The following is an 18,028-nucleotide window of genomic DNA, read 5'->3' on the forward strand; positions in this document are numbered from 1 at the left end:
CTGAGGCCGTCACAGAGCAGCTGTATTTGTACTGACATTAGATTACACACAGGGGCACTCTATTTAGTTATTAGCACTCATCAAGCAATATCTATGGGCAACTGACTGCACTCAGACCAAAGGGGGCTGAATAATTACGCACACCCCACTTTGCAGTTATTTATTTGTAAAAAATGTTTGGAATCATGTATGATTTCCGTTCCACTTCTCACGTGTACACCACTTTGTATTGGTCTTTCACGTGGAATTCCAATAAAATTGATTCATGTTTGTGGCTGTAATGTGACAAAATGTGGAAAAGTTCAAGGGGGCCAAATACTTTTGCAAGCCACTGTATATAGATTGAAAGATTTTATTTTTGAAAGTTTTATTATGACAGCCCCACTGGGCACCTCCACACCCCACTGCAGTCACAGGATTTATTGCACTGTAGGCCAAGTCAGGTCTGTTTAGAGTGCCTAAACTGGGTTTCTGCACAATGTCAGAAGTATAGCAGCCCTGTGCAATAAAATGCCCATCCTTCCCGAAATGTACAATAATATTGGCAGGGTAGAGCCCAAGAACTAAAAAGAGACATAAATGTGAGGATAGTGTTGTATTGTTCCTCTGTGTTTTTATTACTAATTAGAGTACCCCCCCCCCCTTCTTTTTTATGTTTCTTGCAGCCTGTCATTCAAACAATTGCTTGGGTGCAATTAGTTACCACAGCAACCACTAAGCAGTTTACAAGGCAAGTTGTAGAGGTACGGACAGGCCTATAAAGTAAATAGGGTCTCTTGTATGTATGTATATATGTGTATCTATCATGTATCTAAACTTCTAATGTCTAATGCACCCCATGACCAATGGTAGCTATGTTTCATTAGTCCCATTTGTTTCGGCAAACTGAATGATTGGAACACTAGGAAGTGAGGATGAAAAGCAGACATAGAAACTCTGTGCCTCAGTCCAAGTGGATGGCAGAATTATAGACCTAAAAGGCTCTGTGACTGGCCTTATCTGCACATATGTCTGGGGAGTATGGTCAAAGTTGTCCAAACTGCTAGACCAAATGTGGGCATGTATGGTTAGCTTAAAGGAAGCATAAGTATGTTCCAAGTGGTACAGTGCCAAAGTTTCACTATAGACACAGATGAACGTCAGGCTGCTGACTGAATGGGACACACAGAGATTACACAATTTGACTGGAATTTATAAAAATAAAAATATACCACCTAATATATACAGTGTGTGCTAAGATCAATTTAAAGTAACCTTTATAATTATCTGAGATATGTAGTATAGATATAACCATAACATGCTTGATCTAATATACATTGTATGATAGATTCAGCTATTCAGAAAGATACAAATCACATTTGGAGCTTGGCTCAGACTCTGTGTATAACCACTGCTCTGTAACCAAGAGAGAATTAAAGAGGCAAGAAATTCAAAAGAATCGGGAAAACTTGTTTAATAGAGGGAAGGGGACAGAAAAGCTGCCAGGACAAAGCACACTTCCCCATTTGGCACTGGGGGAAATTGTTCTAAAGTTGTCAAGAAAATGGTAACCTAGCAACATTGTTCCAATAAGACGAAGCATGACTGCAAACACAGTCTAACAAAGCTAACTGTACAGGTTCTGTCAGACTTCAGGATCGCAGGGAAGCATCCACATGGTCTTCTGAGCTGAGTGCAAGGTAAACTAACCCTCTTGTAGCAATGGAAATGTCTTACTAAACACTTTATAGGTTTCCATTATTACAGGAGACTGACACTGCATTTATACCTAGTCTGCATAAAAATCTCAAGGGAGGATTAAAGATTTTGAAACTTTGCATTTTGCCTGTATCATTGTAGCATTACATTAATTCCCAATACTTTCTTACTTACAGAAAGGATATGAGATGGTCTAAAACAGGGATTCCTGAATGGGTCCCCATGATCCCCTTAAATAATGTGATGTTTCATCCTGCATTTGAAAACAGAAATTAAAATTCATTTTTAGAGTCATGTAGCTGATTCATTAACTTAATTTGGGTCCTTCTGTTCTAAACAGATTATGTTAAAGCTCTCTCCATAGCAACCCAGAAGTATCACCCAGTTCTATCTCCAAGATGAAATAGGCTCAAAGTACTGGGATCTGTTATTTGGAATGCTTTGGACCTGGAGTTTCCTGTATAAGGGGTCTTTCTGTAATTTGGAACACCAGGACTGTTGTTTTTTTTTTTACCATCAGTAAAGATAAGGCTTGGCTTTTTATCTATACAATGAGAAAGACAATCAGTCAACTGTTCATTTAAATTGGACACCATGGGAAATAACAAAAATATCAACATCGCTATTCTCCCATAGGATCCCATGGGAATTCATATGGCATATTATTTTGATTTAAGTATAAGTCAAAGTTATTTATAAACAGTATAAAGGAGGATATTTAAATTGAATCACAATTCCCATAGACTCCAGTTTAATCCATATTTTTAAAATTGATTTCAAAATTTTCATTAATTTTCATTAATGATAAATTAGTACCTTGTACTTGTACCAACTAAAATAAAATTAATTAATCCTAATTCAAAGCAAAACAATCTTATTGAGTTTATTTAATATTTAGAAAGTAAGGTTATCCAAATCCCTTATCTGGTAAACCCCAGGTCCCGAGCACTTTGGCTAAGACGCCTTGTACTCGACTTGTATTTGACTGCATTTGCTCAGCAATAAGTTAGCAGCTTCTGCTTCATTTTGGAAACACACAGAAAATTATTTCATCAACTTTACTAAAATTTGCACAATGTGGATATAATATATGTAAAATTATATTTTGCTTTCCCAAGATTGCCAGCAGTTTGAATGTGATTCCATTTACTAAACAATTCAGAAATGTTTCAAATCAGTTTAATGAACTAAGCACTGAGCAAAGCAAACTGCATGCAGTCAAACATCATTCTGCTGTATAAGGGATTAGAGTTCAGTGGCAGTGCTGAGCTCTAACACCCCAACAAATTGTTTAGCAATATTTTAAGTATGAAATATGTATTTTTTACATTTTAAACCAAGTATTTTTTTAAATTTTAAAGGAAATGGTCTCAATAAAGCTTATTATTGTTTCAAGCTTTTGAAAGCCATTGCTTCAGCTTTCTTTTTTTTAAATCTTTAATCAGAGGATCGGGATTTTATTAAAACATTCTCACCCACTCACTCAGCTGGGGAGGGGGAATTTACAAAAACTATAGAGGAATTAGGCCACCCTGTCCCCCCTGCCCCTCTGCAAATAAGTGGGGTCTGCTTCCTCTATAGTTATTGTAAATCCCCCCTCTCCAGCTGCTTTCTTACCTACCCCATCACGTGCCACTGCCGCTGCCTTCCCCCTATAAGGAGTAAAGACCAAAACTTAAGGCTGAGCCAGTGTGATTACAACACTCATGTTTAATGTATGGGGCATTCGGTTCTGAAAAGCTAGCTAGTTCTATATATTTTAGTATAATAGTTACATGCGTGTACACACACAAACATATATACCAAGACACAAAAATTATTCATATTGTTCTTTTGCAGACTTTTGTATACAAAAATTACGAACATGCAGAAGCTTATATTAGTAGCAGCTTGCAAAACGAAGAGTACATTTTCTGGTTAAATACATTTTGCATTGTTCTAAAGGCATGTGAAATCCCCTGCTGCTTTCACTAAAACTCAGGAATGCCCAGGCCTGCACAGAATATTGTCCCAAAGGCTATTACAGTAAACAAGGTTGGTTCTATGGAAACTGGCCTTGTTTAGCTAATTTACATTTTAAAGAAAGATGTTACGTTTAACAACAGCTTCAGACACCTACCCCTAGAAACAGATAAAATGGGTATAATTAAAATAATTTGTATAAAATTAGAGGTTATTGAATTTATTATAAATAGGATGTTAAACATGACCATAAATACAAGACTGACTAATAGCCGGACTGTTGAATTATTCATTATCTTGCATCTCTGTGGGGCTCATTTAGGATCCTGGTATGTATATTTACAAGTATATGATCTATTATCCTGTATACTAGAGATCTGGGGTTTTCTGTATAAAGGATATGTCTATAATTTGGATCACATTACATTACGCCTGCTTATAATCTCTTAAACATTAAATAAACCCAGTAGGCTTATTTTGTTTCCAATACACATTCATGCAGCTTAGTTACTATCAAGTGTAAGATACTATTTATTATTACAGCGAAAATGGAAATAATTTTTAAAAATTAGAATTGTTTGCTTAAAATGTACTCTATGGGACAGTCATCCCATAATTGATAATACAGGTAGAGGATCCATTATCCGGATACTCGTTACCCAGAAAGTTAAGAAGTCCATCTCCCATAGACTCTATTTTAATCAAATAATTCACATTTTTAAAAATGATTTCCTTTTTCTCTGTAATAATAACACACTACCTTGTGCGTGATCCCAACTAAGAAATAATTAACCCTTATTGGAGGAAATAAGATCCAAATTACAAAAAGATTCCTTATCTGGAAAACCCATGGTCCCAATCATTTTTGATGACAGGTCCCATAACTTTACAGTCTAACAGGTGTCTGGATAAAGGATCCCATGCCTGTACTATATACTTGGTGGGGCTGTATTTTATATACACTTTGGTGAGGAGAGCCCAATAGATGGCTGCACATGGTACTTTCCAGGTGTCTTTCTCCAGTGTTCCAGTGGAAAGCCCCTTTTGCTATTTATTCTTGAAAATTCATAGTGTATTATACTAACATTCAACAATATCCATGCATTCACTTTAGTGCCACTGTTGTAATTATATGCCAGATGGCTAGGTCTGAAGAATATATGATAAATAAAGTTGTGTGAAGTGACATATTTTAGATTAACAAAATAATCACTCTGTTATAAACTGCACTTCAGTGCCAAAGGTGCTGCAGTCATAATCTAACATATGACTCCACCCAGGAAAATATGCCTAGTGGAGGAAGAATTTTATTTGAGACTATGGGTGACCATTCATTTGATTAGCACAATAATAAAAGACAACTCTCAAACAAATTATTAAACATAATTACAGATAGATAATGCAGTCTCTGCAGGAGACCATATGCGGGACTATTTTTTGATATTTATACAAAAAATAATTAAATGCAAATGGTTATTACATGTTTAGGGTGCATTTGGCCTTTAATAACACTGACTAAATAAACATTTTTATGCTTTTGGTACACCTAACATTTTAAAATCTGTTTACCTTTTGCAACCTGGGTGTGGCCAGGCAAATTTACATAAGCACTCTATTTCTGGATATAGGCAAGCCTCCAACCACAGTTACGGTTGTAGCCAAAAACATATGTTTAACTTACACTTGAATTGTCTATTTCAAACAACTTTCTTAATGCTGTGAGGGATATTGTTGGCTACTGTAAAGGTACTGATCATTTTCTTAGCAATATAAAGCTCCTTTTATGCAATTTTTAGACTGACCTGGTGTCCAGACAAATCTGTAATAAAGGGCATAACTCAAGGGCTCATTTACAAGGCTGAAAAGTTTAAAAAAAGGCTGTAATCATGTAATTCAGAGGTAACACAGTAAGCTCGGTTGAATAAAGACATGTCCATCAGGTTTAACCTTTTATGTCTATGTAAAACTTGTCTAAGTGCTAGTTAATTCAGAAGGAAGTAAAAAAAACCCTTCTTAAGCCTTTCCTATTTGCCTCAGAGGGGGACCAGTCTCTGGATCGACTTGTAGTTAGAAATATGTTAAACAACCCTGTGTTTCCTCTCTTGCTTAAAAGCCATTCAACAAGGTATGCCCATTTACTAAACAGTTTTGAGATAGATTTGTATTTTTTCTAAATTATAGAACATTTCAGAGAGTATGCGAAAATGTTGTTAAAATTCCACGCGTTTTTCATGGTTTTCCACAAAAAATTGTGGAATTCGTTAACACTTTGGTTACACTTTCATCGGGACTATCTTTTCACCAGGTTTGATCTGTCCTATGGAAGGCTTCCAAAGCCAGACATAGAAGGCATCAAAGCCAGAAAGGTTTTCTTGACATAACAAACTTTTTGGCATGAAAATAATGTGACTTTCGGAATGCAATTGCAAAATTTTCGTACGAACGATCAAAGCATTTTCAAGACATTTTAGAAATGATCGTGGTTACTACAAATTTATACCATATTGTGTTTTAAATGCAGGAAAAAACTGATTTAGTAAATGTGCCCCCATGTGTCGCACTCTTGATTTGGCTTCAAAAATTACCCCTTATGGGTGCACAGTTTGCCCAGATGAATAGTGTCTGCAATTGTACCAGTACTCACCTGCTACTGCATGCACACAGGGACACTGGCCTGCCAAAGAACAATATGTGAATAAATAAAGAAATAAAATTTTAGGAAGACTGAGACTCCCTATAAAGAAGTCCAATAGAACGTAATAGAATGCCTGCTATTGTTAGCCACCCCAAAATTTCACCCTCCTCTGGTGAGCATGACAAACTAAAGTGTCTTATTTTGTACCAACACAAATATATATCCAATCTAATGTAATTATGAAACCAAAGGTCTTGATTTTTGTCCTTCCATTGATACTATACTTTTTTCAACTGGAAATTATTTTTCACCAGATGTTAGAGCATTACTGATGGGTTTGCTTCTATTCAGCCACAATAGAAGTGGGCACTATGAATTGGCAACTAAACTGTTGACGCTTCTGTGTTTACACTTTGCAGTCACTTTACTTTTAGTTGACTGGGTAGTTAAAATAGTGCAGAAACATATAAAGGTAATCTCGCTGCAGGTCTCGCAGTCAGGTGCATGATAAATCCTATTCATTGTCAACATGCGATCCTTGCACTTGTATAGTTGTGTTCGGCACTGCTGCCTTTTTTAATCTAGTGCTACTGCACTATTGATGCAGGGGAATTCTGAAGATACTGCCACCTCCAAACCAGGCAGTAGATCTAGGGGCACATTTACTAATCCACGAACGTTCGAAAAGCGTTCAAATGCGTTTTTTTTCGCAATGATCGGTATTTTGCGCCACATTCAAATTTAAAGAGAGTTGGGGAGCAACACAAACATGAAAAATGTTCCTGGGGGTGCCAAATAAGAGCTATGATTGGCTATTTGGTAGCCTCTATGTGGACTGGCAACCTACAGAAGGTTCAGTTTGTCAGTACACCTGTTTTTTATGAAACCAAAATATGCTTCTATGCCAGCAATCTAGAAATAAGCATCTGCTTTGAGGCCACTGGGAGCAACATCCAAGGGGTTGGAGAGCAACATGATGCTTACAAGCCACTGGTTGGGGATCACTGGTTTATATGGTTCATTTACTTACTACCATGTTTTTTTACCCCCGATGCAGCCTTTTCCTCCCAGAATACCACCAGTTTTGTATGCCTGGGGGAATTGCACCTAATGCAATAGCATCTGATGTGTCAACATTTACACAATTGCGCTTGCACTAAATAATTTCCTGAAAAGTTCTGTAAATGGCATTTCTGACCTTTGCTGTAAGAATGACAAGTGTGCCTGATTCTTTGGGGCATCTGCGCTGTGCATATTGACGCAAACCACAGTGGCAACCCTACGTGCTGTAAAACGTATACATTTTTTTTAGAATAAAATTAGAAAAAAAATTAGAAAAATGGAAATGCCTTTAAATATATGTTGACTCATTCCTTCTCTTTAAAGAATGTCTATCAGATGCACTGAGGATATATGGAAGCCCAACTGTTTTATTTATTACACCTGTAATAACAAGACTGAGAAATTTGAAACTTGGAAATTTGCTGTAAAATTGTTTAATTTATGTATCAAATGTGCTTAAGATAGTAAATAGTAGTATACGTTTCATTGTATGGAGAAACAACAGAACAGACTAAAGGTGGCCATACACGTGGCGATCCGACGATGTTTCGTACGACCATCGGTCGCACGAAACATCGTAAGATCCGCCACACACCATTCAGGGCTGAATCGGCAGGTAAGGAGGTAGAAACAATAGGATTTCTACCTCCTTCTGCCGATTCAGCTCTGAAGGGAGAATTTTGGTCAGGCGCCTTCTATGGCGCCCGATCAAAATTTTCAAACTTGTCCGATCGGCGAGTCGTCCGATATCGGCAGCTTCCTGCGATATCGGTCGACTCGCCGACATGCCATACACGCACCGATTATCGTACGAAACGAGGTTTCGTACGATAATATCGGTGCGTGTATGGCCACCTTAATTCCCTCTTTGTTTGTATTTTCTATACAGTATGTCTTACCACAGGATTAAATCTTTACTGTGCACAATTTCATCATTGTTCATTGTTCTTAAGGAAAGCAAATAAAACATTAAGCACGTACTGTGTTAGTATGGCATTGATTAATAGGCAGCTATGCTCCCTGGATCTCACTTACCATAATGGTTGGTCTGCTCACAAAAGGATTAGAGACATTTTGCTGAATATAAAATGCTTAATGTGCTTCTGTTTGTGGCTCTAATTGCTCTCCTACTGTATGTCTCCTGGAATGGCTCCTGCAGTTCTATCTGTCTATCTATCTATATCTGTCTGTCTTTCTATTACAGCCTTCTAGATCTAATCCAGTGAGTTGACATTTCTCCTTGTGTTTCCCAGGAGCAGTTTAACAAACCAGATTGCCTCTACAGTAAATGATTATAATGTGCTGCATTTGGTAGTACATTTATCAGCATTATCCTAGCAATAGCAACATCTAAAGTATCAATTGTAACAGTTTTTCTGTCACAGACTAGTCTTCCCGAAATGCCTTTTTACTGGCAACAAAGTAAATCGCTGTTGGAAAGGCATATGTGTTCCTTAGTTTTTTCAAAGTTGCGCAAAGTTTCCTTCTGTAGGCAACTTTGTGCGACTTCCGAGAACAAAGCAACGCATATGCCTTTCCACCGGCGATTCACTTTAATGCTGGTGGAAAGGCATTTCGGGGAGATTAGTCACCCATGGTAGCCGAGAATAACAACCAATTTCCCTGTGGGCCATGAACCTTAAGGTCAAAGAGCATTCACAGCGTGTGCTCCCAGGCCCGGATTTGTGGCAAAGCTGCAAAGGCCCGGGCCTAGGGCAGCACAATCTTAGGGGCGACATGCCGCCCCGCCGCAGTGAAACTTTGAAATTTTGCTCCCATACGTTGTTTTTTTGCTCCGTATGGGAGTTTAACCAGGCGCATGCACGGTTTAACTGTGTGCATCGCGAGGTTTAACTGTGTGCATCGTGAGGTTGGGGGGGGCCTGGGTTGTGTTCGCACATACGCAATCGCATGGGGGGGGCGCAGGGGTGTTAGGGGGCGCAGAATCGGGGCGGCCTTAGGGTGCCCGGTCTACAAATCCGGCTCTGTGTGCTCCTACAGCTGTATCCACGGTCGGACTGGGCTGGTGGAAAACCAGAAAAAAATCTGGTGGGCCCCACTCTGGAAATTACTGGCACTTCCCTCTGGCCTCCCCTCAATCATGGCCACAGTGGAGTACAGTATAAGATATGTGGGGGGCAGTCCCAGTGGGCCATGGACACCCCAGTCCAATGCTGGCTGTATCAATTAATGTATAAAAGTTTAATAGAGGGTTTTCACCCCCTCCCTTTATAATGAGCTTCTCCTGGGAAACACGAGAAGGTGCAAATCGGAACTTTAAACTAGAAAAAAGCAATTGAAAAAAAATATTTATGGTGTGCTATTTGTAAACCATTGCACTTCAAGGCAAATGCCTGTAGATATCTCTTCCCACAATTCCCCCACGGTAAAGGGACAAAAAAAAACTAGCTGCAGTAGAAGGGCAGCCTAGAATTGTACAAAAATTGTACAATGTATGGGCTGCAAAGACGTGTCTGGTTGAGATATGGTTAATCTTACCTTTCAGCCAAGTAATTGAGTGGCAGCTGAGGTTAGAGCTGCCAGTGCATGGAAAAGGGCAGGTGTCCTCCCACACCTATTTGCTCTCTAGTCTCTTGTGCGTTGGGAAGGGAGACACAGGTCTGGCTGTTTGTGTGAGAGGTAACTGGAGCTTGACATAGTGCCAAGGGGCTAGCGAGGTGCCTGTGGAAGAGGCAACCAATGGGGAAGCAGCTGCTGTGAAAGTCTGTCCACTGACTGCGGAGACAGAAGGTGACTTGCTGGAGAGCTGCAATCCAGTGTAGCAAATGCATGTATTACACACCTTCTTTGGTGTGGGTGAATAATACCCTCAGAGACCAGTGGTGTAACTAAGGAGAAAGCAAACCCTGCTGGGGGCCTGGACCACAGGGTCTGCTTCCTCTATAGCCTAGTAATCCCCCTCCCAGCCATTCATTTAAATATTTGTACGCAACATTAATAGCCACCAGGTGGGGGGGAACACGTAGTGCAGGTGGGAGGTGCTGTGTGTGCCAGGCCCTTTTTGTGGGGGCCTGGTGCCAACTTGTTGTGCTACTGCCAGAGACTTTGGGAAAAATTACTACTGAGGGTCATTTATAAACATTGGGCAAATTTTCACCTGGCCAGTAACACGTGGCAACCAATCAGATGAGTGATTTCAGTGTCAACCTGCAGCTGACTGGAAAAATCTATCCATTGATTGGTTGCTATGGGTTACTGCCCAGGTGCAATTTGCCCGTGTTTATAAATAACCCCAAGTATTTTGTCACACACTTGAAAACTGTGAAAGTGTGAAAGCAGAACTGGTTATTATGAAGTGCAGTAAGAGAACTGCTTTAACCTGCAATCGGGTTTCCCTCTCTCTCATCTGCCTTCAGTTTGCCAATACCAGCTTGAGCAAGTCCCCATATTGCTCATTTGTGGCTTATTTATACAGCCTATTAAGACTCTTTGGGCTGTGACACACAGGGAGATTAGTTGCCCTGCAACAAATCTCCCCTCGAAATGCCATCCCACCGCCTAGAATGTAAATCGCCGCAAATTGCACCGCCATGTATGCCATCCCACTGGCAATTTACATTCTAGGCGGTGGGACGGAATTTCAGGGAGATTAGTTGTCCACGACAAGGGAGATTTGTTGCAGTGCGACTAATCTCCCCGTGTGTCACAGCATTTAAAGTGAATATAACAACAAGCTTGTGCAAACATTAAAAGGAGAACTAAACCCTTAAAACAAATAGAGCAAGAAACACCATACTGTATTTTCTACATGACAAGCACCTCGAGGGCCATATAAATGTGTATGCACAATTAACTCTTAATGTATAAGGAGTCCATAATACAATCCATAGTAGTTTACAGTCTCAGAGGTGCTGCATTTTAAAGGCCTACCTAAAAGTCCTAATAATAGACAAGAGCCTTTATCTCAAAACCTGTGCAAATAAAACTTTAAATGAGCAGTAAAGGTCCCCATACACGGGTAGATTGTAGCTGCCGATATCGGTCCCTTGGACCGATTCGGCAGCTTATCTACCCGTGTAGGGGGAGAAACGAGGGGCCTGGCCGTCCGATTTCTGGCCTGGTTAGAAAATTCCGTTGGATCGGGGACCGCATCGGCTTGTTGATGTGGTCCCTGAATCGACTTCCCCTTGTCACCAGTATAATTCGATCATTTGGCCCCAGGGCCAAACGATCGAATTATTATTTTTTTTAACTACACGCTCCCCGATATCGCCAACCCGTAGGTGGGGATATCAGGTGAGATCCGCTCACTTGGCAATCTCGCCAAGCGAGCGGATCTCAGCGTGTATGGGGACCTTACGAATGTCTCTCAGCTTCCTTTTCTCAAAGCATATACAGGATACACAGGAGATACAGTACAGCCTACCAGAAAGCATTAACTAAAAACAGAAGTAAAGGTATCAATAGTATACTGTGGCCACTATTCCAAGTCCTGAGATGGACAGTATTTTGCATCAGAATGTATTAATAATTAGCCTATATTAACATATATAACTAAAATAACAGCCTGTCTCCTATACTTTTTATACATCTATCCTTCCTTGCATACATTTTTCTTCTTTTCATATTATTTTTCCCTCTCTCTTGCTTGGTAAGGAAAATGATAATACTAATGTATGTGTTGCCAAAGTAATACTATACATCTATAGAGCAGCTATGAAAGTGATAGCCACAATGAATTATTGAATATCTGTGAAAGCAAAAAAAAATTGTTAGGAAATAAACTGAACAGTATCATCTTTTATTCATAAAGTAATAATACAATCTGTAGATTTGTCTTCTGCTGATCAGATACACAATAACACAATGACAGAATTGATGCTTTTCCAAATGACTGGAAGCAATTGGCAGCAGATATCAGATATTATTCTAAGGGCAATGGCACATGGGGGATATTAGTATCCCAAACTGTCCTGCTCAGAAAACTTTGGGAGACTTCAGAAAACCATTTTAGCTTGGTTTTAGTAACTTCTGTACTGCAGCTCTGGCTGCTGGAAGCTCAGATTACACAGAAAGAGAAGGGGGAGGACAGAGAAGGGAGGGAGAGAGGATCAAGCTGAGCAGACTTGTGCCATGCCCTGAAGGATTTTTCTGAGAAAAGGAAGTCTTATACCGAAGAACACAAAAGAAAAGAAAAACCCTGTGTTTCTTTTGATAGTGCAGCTTTTCTGTGAGTGTTTATGGTTGTATTTACATAGACCTTTCTGGAAAAGTTTACTTAGTTTTAACCTTTCCTTCCCCTTTAAAGTACTGCTTCTCTGTCATTCTAGTAAAAATCATGTTTCCAAGGAAAATTCAAATTCCATTTGTCTCCATAGTCTCAAACACTGAGACCCTGCATAATAAAACACTACTAATTTCTCCAAAAAACAGAGACTTGCCCTACCAAAATCCTCTTTTAAAAGTTTTCATTAGGCGAGCAGTAGTCTCTGTGTTGTATGCATTTTGCTGTGTATCTCTAACCAGGTGGGAAGTGCAACATTCTTCGCAGATGCAATTATACTGGAATTCTGGGGAAAATGCAGCATTGTGGGTATACAGCTCTGCAAGTTGCATCAACATATTGCATTTTGCACTTTGGTGTTCATAAATTACCTTTTACTTAAGGTTCTTTTGATTTATTAGTTCTGTTGCTCTCACTTGACATATTTAGTCGTGAATCTGGCTTCTGTTTAATACAGCTGCTAGATTGCAGGGTCAGCAAATGTACTACACCTCTTGCAGAACTACAGTTTTCCAACAAAGAATTGTTAGGATTTAAGTCTTAACATACAGGGCAATTTAATAGATAATAAGACCATGGCTCCACAACTTTTGCAGGGGTGGACTTCACTAATGGCACACAGGACTGATGATTGGCTTCTCTGCCTCCTTTTTCTAATCAGGTATAGAAAATCAATGTAGTCCCATCCACTTTTTTGGTGCACTAATAGGCACACAGTCAGCCTGTGAGAGTACACACAGAGTTGATTTTGGCATACAAAATGTATACTTTTGTGGTTTTAGTGCTGAGATATGCTCTGTGTGTGCTCACAGGCTAACACCATTCACTTTGTATCTGCACCAAGAAAAAGAAGTGTATGGGAGCAGCTGACACCAGTAGCAGGCCACGTTGCCTCCACACATGTGGGCACATTGTAGTGGGCGGAAGGTAAAAGAAGACAAAGGAAAAAGGCCTGGACTAGGTGACAGAAGAGGTACATGACCAAATCATTACGCCCTAGAAATGTGCCTCTTCTGCCCCTAGCTCTGACTGACACAGTGCCTCTGGATGCAGAGACACAAGTGAGCAGATGACAGAGGAGGTCTGTTTCTTGGAATGTGCTTATACGCAGGCAGAGAAACAGTCTGCTTTTGGCATTACCTTAAGGCTAATGACACAGGGCTGTTGCATTTGGAAATGACAAAAACACACTTAAGTGCATTTAAAAAAATGCATGTAACACAATATTATTGGGTTTTATCCATGCGGCTTTCTATGCTGGTGGTGAAAACACAGGAAAAAAAAAAATGATTGTCAGCCCTGTGTGCCATTAGCCTTATGGTAATGCCACAGGGGGCTGTTTCTCAGTTTTGTATTAGCACAGGCCAAGAAACAGACCCTTCACTGGTATTCATTCACTTGTGTGCCTGCACTCAGGAACACTGAGTTGGCTGAAGCAGATTTCAGTACAAAAACGCACAAGTATACATTTTCGCACTAAAACCTTTCCTGGGTATCTGCACCCAGGCCAACGCAGTATCTCAGGGGGCAGACACACAAGTGAGCGGATGCCAGTGGTGCAACTGTTTCTTGGCATGTGCTTAGAAAACAGCCCTGTGTGGCATTATCCTTAAGATTTCTTATGTAATCTTAAATACTGAAAGAATGAAAAAGCAACATTCTGCTGTGCCAAGTCCTATGCCTCTGTACCTTTCATACGTGGCACCCAGTGTCAGACTGGGACCCCAGGGGCCCACCAGAAAAACTTAGACCATGGGCCCACTTTCCAACCATTTTAATCCTTTCCTTACTCAACCACTTTATTCTCCAAGTCTCTTTTATTTACATGCTAGCATCTATTCCTATTTATCCTCTTTGTTCCCATTCAGAAATAGGGAATGATCATGATGCAGGCCAAATGGTTAGGAGCAGGAGGGCCCACTGACCCCTGGGCCCACCGGGAGTTTTCCTGGTATCCTGGTGGGCCAGTCCGACACTGGTGGCACCCTGCCACACTGTTGACATGGGGTTAGTTTATATCTCTGCTGTCAATTTTCAGCGAAAAGGTCAAATGACATGCTGTGCAACAAGTGATTGTTTCTGTGGTGAGGCAGTTTATCTGTGTGTTGTACACACACCAGTTGTACCAACTGATCACACACTTCTGAAAGGTCTGACTAATAATTAGTACCCTTCTTGCAAGCGTAAACTTAGCAATGCCCCAGGCTACTAACAATCTTCCACCTCTTATTGTTATCCTGTTGCCAATATCCACAGATTATGTATAATAAGACTGTTTAAAACAGACACCATAAAGGGGTGGTTAACTTTTAGTATGTTATAGAAAGGCCAATTCTAAGCAACTTTAGTCTTCATTATTTATTTTTCAATTAGTCTTCATAACTTATTGTTTTTTTTATAGCTTTGGAATCATTTGCCTTTATCTGAATTTATTTGCCTCTTCTAACTCTTTGCAGCTTTCAAATAGGGTCGCTGACCCCCGAGCCAAAAAAATATTGCTCTGTGAAGCTACAGTTTAAATGTTATTTTTAATTTATATTACTTATTTTTCTATTCAGGTCCTCTCCTATTCGTATATCAGTCTTTCACTTAAATCACATTCTGTTTGCTAAGGTAATTTGGATCCTAGCAACCAAATAGCTGCTGAAGCTGCAAGCTGGAGAGCTGCTGAACAATAACTGAAATAATTAAAAACAATGAAGATCAATTGCAAATTGTCTCAGGATATTATTCTCAACATCATTTTCTTTTGTTTTGCAAATTATCTCAATTGAGTCATTTAAGTTTTTCCATAAATATGTTGAAATATGTGGTGAGAGAAAAAAAAATGAATAAAGCCTCCCTATGTTGAGATTGTTCCCTTAGTTATTCTATGTCCATGCATTTAAGAGATTTGCTTTTTATGTTTTTTCCCTTATATAATAATAATAATTCAATAGATGTTCAAATATCAGTTCATGACTTAGTATGATGATTAATATGGTATTCTAAGTTTGCTGTTGTTTTTTTACTTTTCATTTTGCAGTTTTCAAATGATTTAACTTTATGTTTTTTGGTTTACATGCTGGGTTTTAAACTGTTATCTGATGAAAAAGGTGGCCCAAACCTCATTATGTGATGCATTTATATGTGTTTTTGAACAAGCAGAATATCCAAGGCTATTGTGATACTAATATCTACAGTTAGTATTACTGGTTGTATATATATAGTTTATGTATGTGAGTGTATAGATTGGTTAGTATAGGTTGTGTGCTGGGTTTACTCGGATGGGTTGAACTTGATGGACAATGGTCTTTTTTCAACCCTATGTAACTATGTAACTATGTAACTAACACCACAAGCGTGTGTTTAAATTGCCCATATCTATGAGCCCTTACAGTACTTCATCAATCATTTTATTTTATTTTCTTCCATGACTTACATGGAACAGTTAAACTAGGATCCCCCTGTTACATCCCTGTGTGCATCAGCCACAGTGCTTTTCATATTATAATAAGCGTGATAGGCAGTAGCAGTAGTTAATCTCCACATACCACCCCCCCCATGTAGGGTTGCCCCCGGGCAGCATTGTACCAGCCTAGCTGGTAAAACACCTGCCAAGCCTGGGGCCAGTATTACAAATTTAGCGGCAATGTATTAACTTCTAATTTCATTAAATTTAGCCCCTAGCCCCTCAACCCACCCAAATCCTATGTTTCCATTACCACTCTCCCCAGGGGCCCTGCACCTGCATCGCGCAAGCACGCCGCCCCCTTTTTGGTTTGGCGCCCATGCGTAGTTTGAGAATCGCGCCCCCCCGTTTTGTTTGGCGCGCATGCGCAGTTTGAGAATCGCGCGCCCCCGTTTTGTTTGGCGCACAGGCATAGTTTGAGAGCGCAGCAGGGCGATGTGCGGATCGCAGACTAGGGATAGGCAGGAGAGGCTGCCTCTTCTGCCTACCCCTAGTTCCGGCCCTGACTCTCCCTAAAAACTAATCATAGCTCTGCCCCTTTTGAAGTCACCCACCCTTTTGCCATGCCCCCATGACCAACCTTCTATCTTCACCACCTCTGACCAGTAAAAGCAATTTTAAAAGGTAGCAACCCTGTAGCCCTAAGGGAAATGAAAGATGGGATGTTTGTCAACCTTCAGATATCTTGCACACTGCAGGCAACACAGTGCCTGAGAATACCATTGAATTTCTCCCTATGTGAATCCCCATGTGTAAAACTGGCTCTTTAAATGGCATGATGGTGTTCCCTTCTGCATTTTTGCACATATACAAGAGAAGTCAGTATAGTATAGTCAGTATAGTATAGTTATTTTCGGGTACTATAGTATAGTTACTACGGGTACCCCAAATGATCCCCCTAGGGCAATGGCACAGTGGGAGATTTGTCACCCAAGGGAAATCTTCGCAACCCTAATACCAACCTAATCTGAATCCTAATTAGCATATGCTAATTAGGATTTTGAGGGGTTAAATGTCGCTAGGTGCAAAACACATGGCAAAAAATTTTACACTTGTGTGTAATTAAGATTCGGTTCGGCCAGGACCGTGGATTCAGCCAGATCCAAACCCAGCTGAAAAAAGCTGAATCCTGGACAAATTCCGAACTGAATCTTGGATTCGGTGCAACAACTACATCAATACAGAGTATTACAATAGAGTGAAAGCTTGTAATGATGCTAGGGGACATTTTACAACACAATATGTTACCATTTAGCCATTTTTACTTCCATGGGGTAGATCCTGTGGCACCCAATCATCACCCTTGTTTTAGCATAGCTGTGTCTCTCTGTCCATCCTAAGGGTGAAGACGCCACAACTGATTTTTTAAAAAAAACAAATTGCCTCATGTGTCTTCGTCCCAAAGAAAACTATTTCTAGTATCAGCACAGTAGCCCAAACAACGGTATCTTTGCTATGTCAACACAGTGTGTGTATTTGCAAATTTACAATATAGCACTATCAACTGAACACTATGTCAATGAGTATTACAATCTGTCCTAATCAGATATCAACTGGCAAAGTGATTGGCTGGCCAAATCATTATGATATGTCCATGTGTATTGACACCTTGATCAAATAAAACAGTAAACATTTGAGGAATTCACTTTTCTTTTACTGAAAACTAAGGGCTCTGGCACACGGGGAGATTAGTCGCCCGCGACAAATCTCCCCGAAATGGCATCCCACCAGCGAAAATGTAAATCGCCGGTGGGATGGCATACGCGGCAGCGCGATTTCAGTGAAATCGCGGAATTTGCCTCGAGAGGAAACTCCCACGATTTCACTGAAATCGCGCTGCTGTGTATGCCATCCCACCGGCGATTTACATATTCGCCGGTGGGATGGCATTTCGGGGAGATGAGTCGCCCGTGAACAGGGAGATTTGTCGCCGGCGACTAATCTCCCCGTATGCCAGAGCCCTAAAAAGGCAAAC

At 40.1% G+C, this 18,028-nt stretch overlaps 1 protein-coding gene across 1 annotated transcript in view; it reads left to right on the forward strand.

Moving 5' to 3' along the window:
* Positions 1-1,581: 1,581 nt before the first annotated feature.
* tbata (thymus, brain and testes associated) overlaps positions 1,582-18,028 on the forward strand; it is a 28,020-nt gene continuing 11,573 nt past the window's right edge. Inside the window, exon 1 of the mRNA XM_018095971.2 lies at positions 1,582-1,679. The gene's annotated coding sequence lies outside the window, so the exon portion shown is untranslated. The remainder of the gene's footprint in view (positions 1,680-18,028) is intronic.

The sequence above is a fragment of the Xenopus tropicalis genome, chromosome 7 (genome assembly GCF_000004195.4).
Source record: "Xenopus tropicalis strain Nigerian chromosome 7, UCB_Xtro_10.0, whole genome shotgun sequence".
Classification (NCBI taxonomy): Eukaryota; Metazoa; Chordata; class Amphibia; order Anura; family Pipidae; genus Xenopus; species Xenopus tropicalis.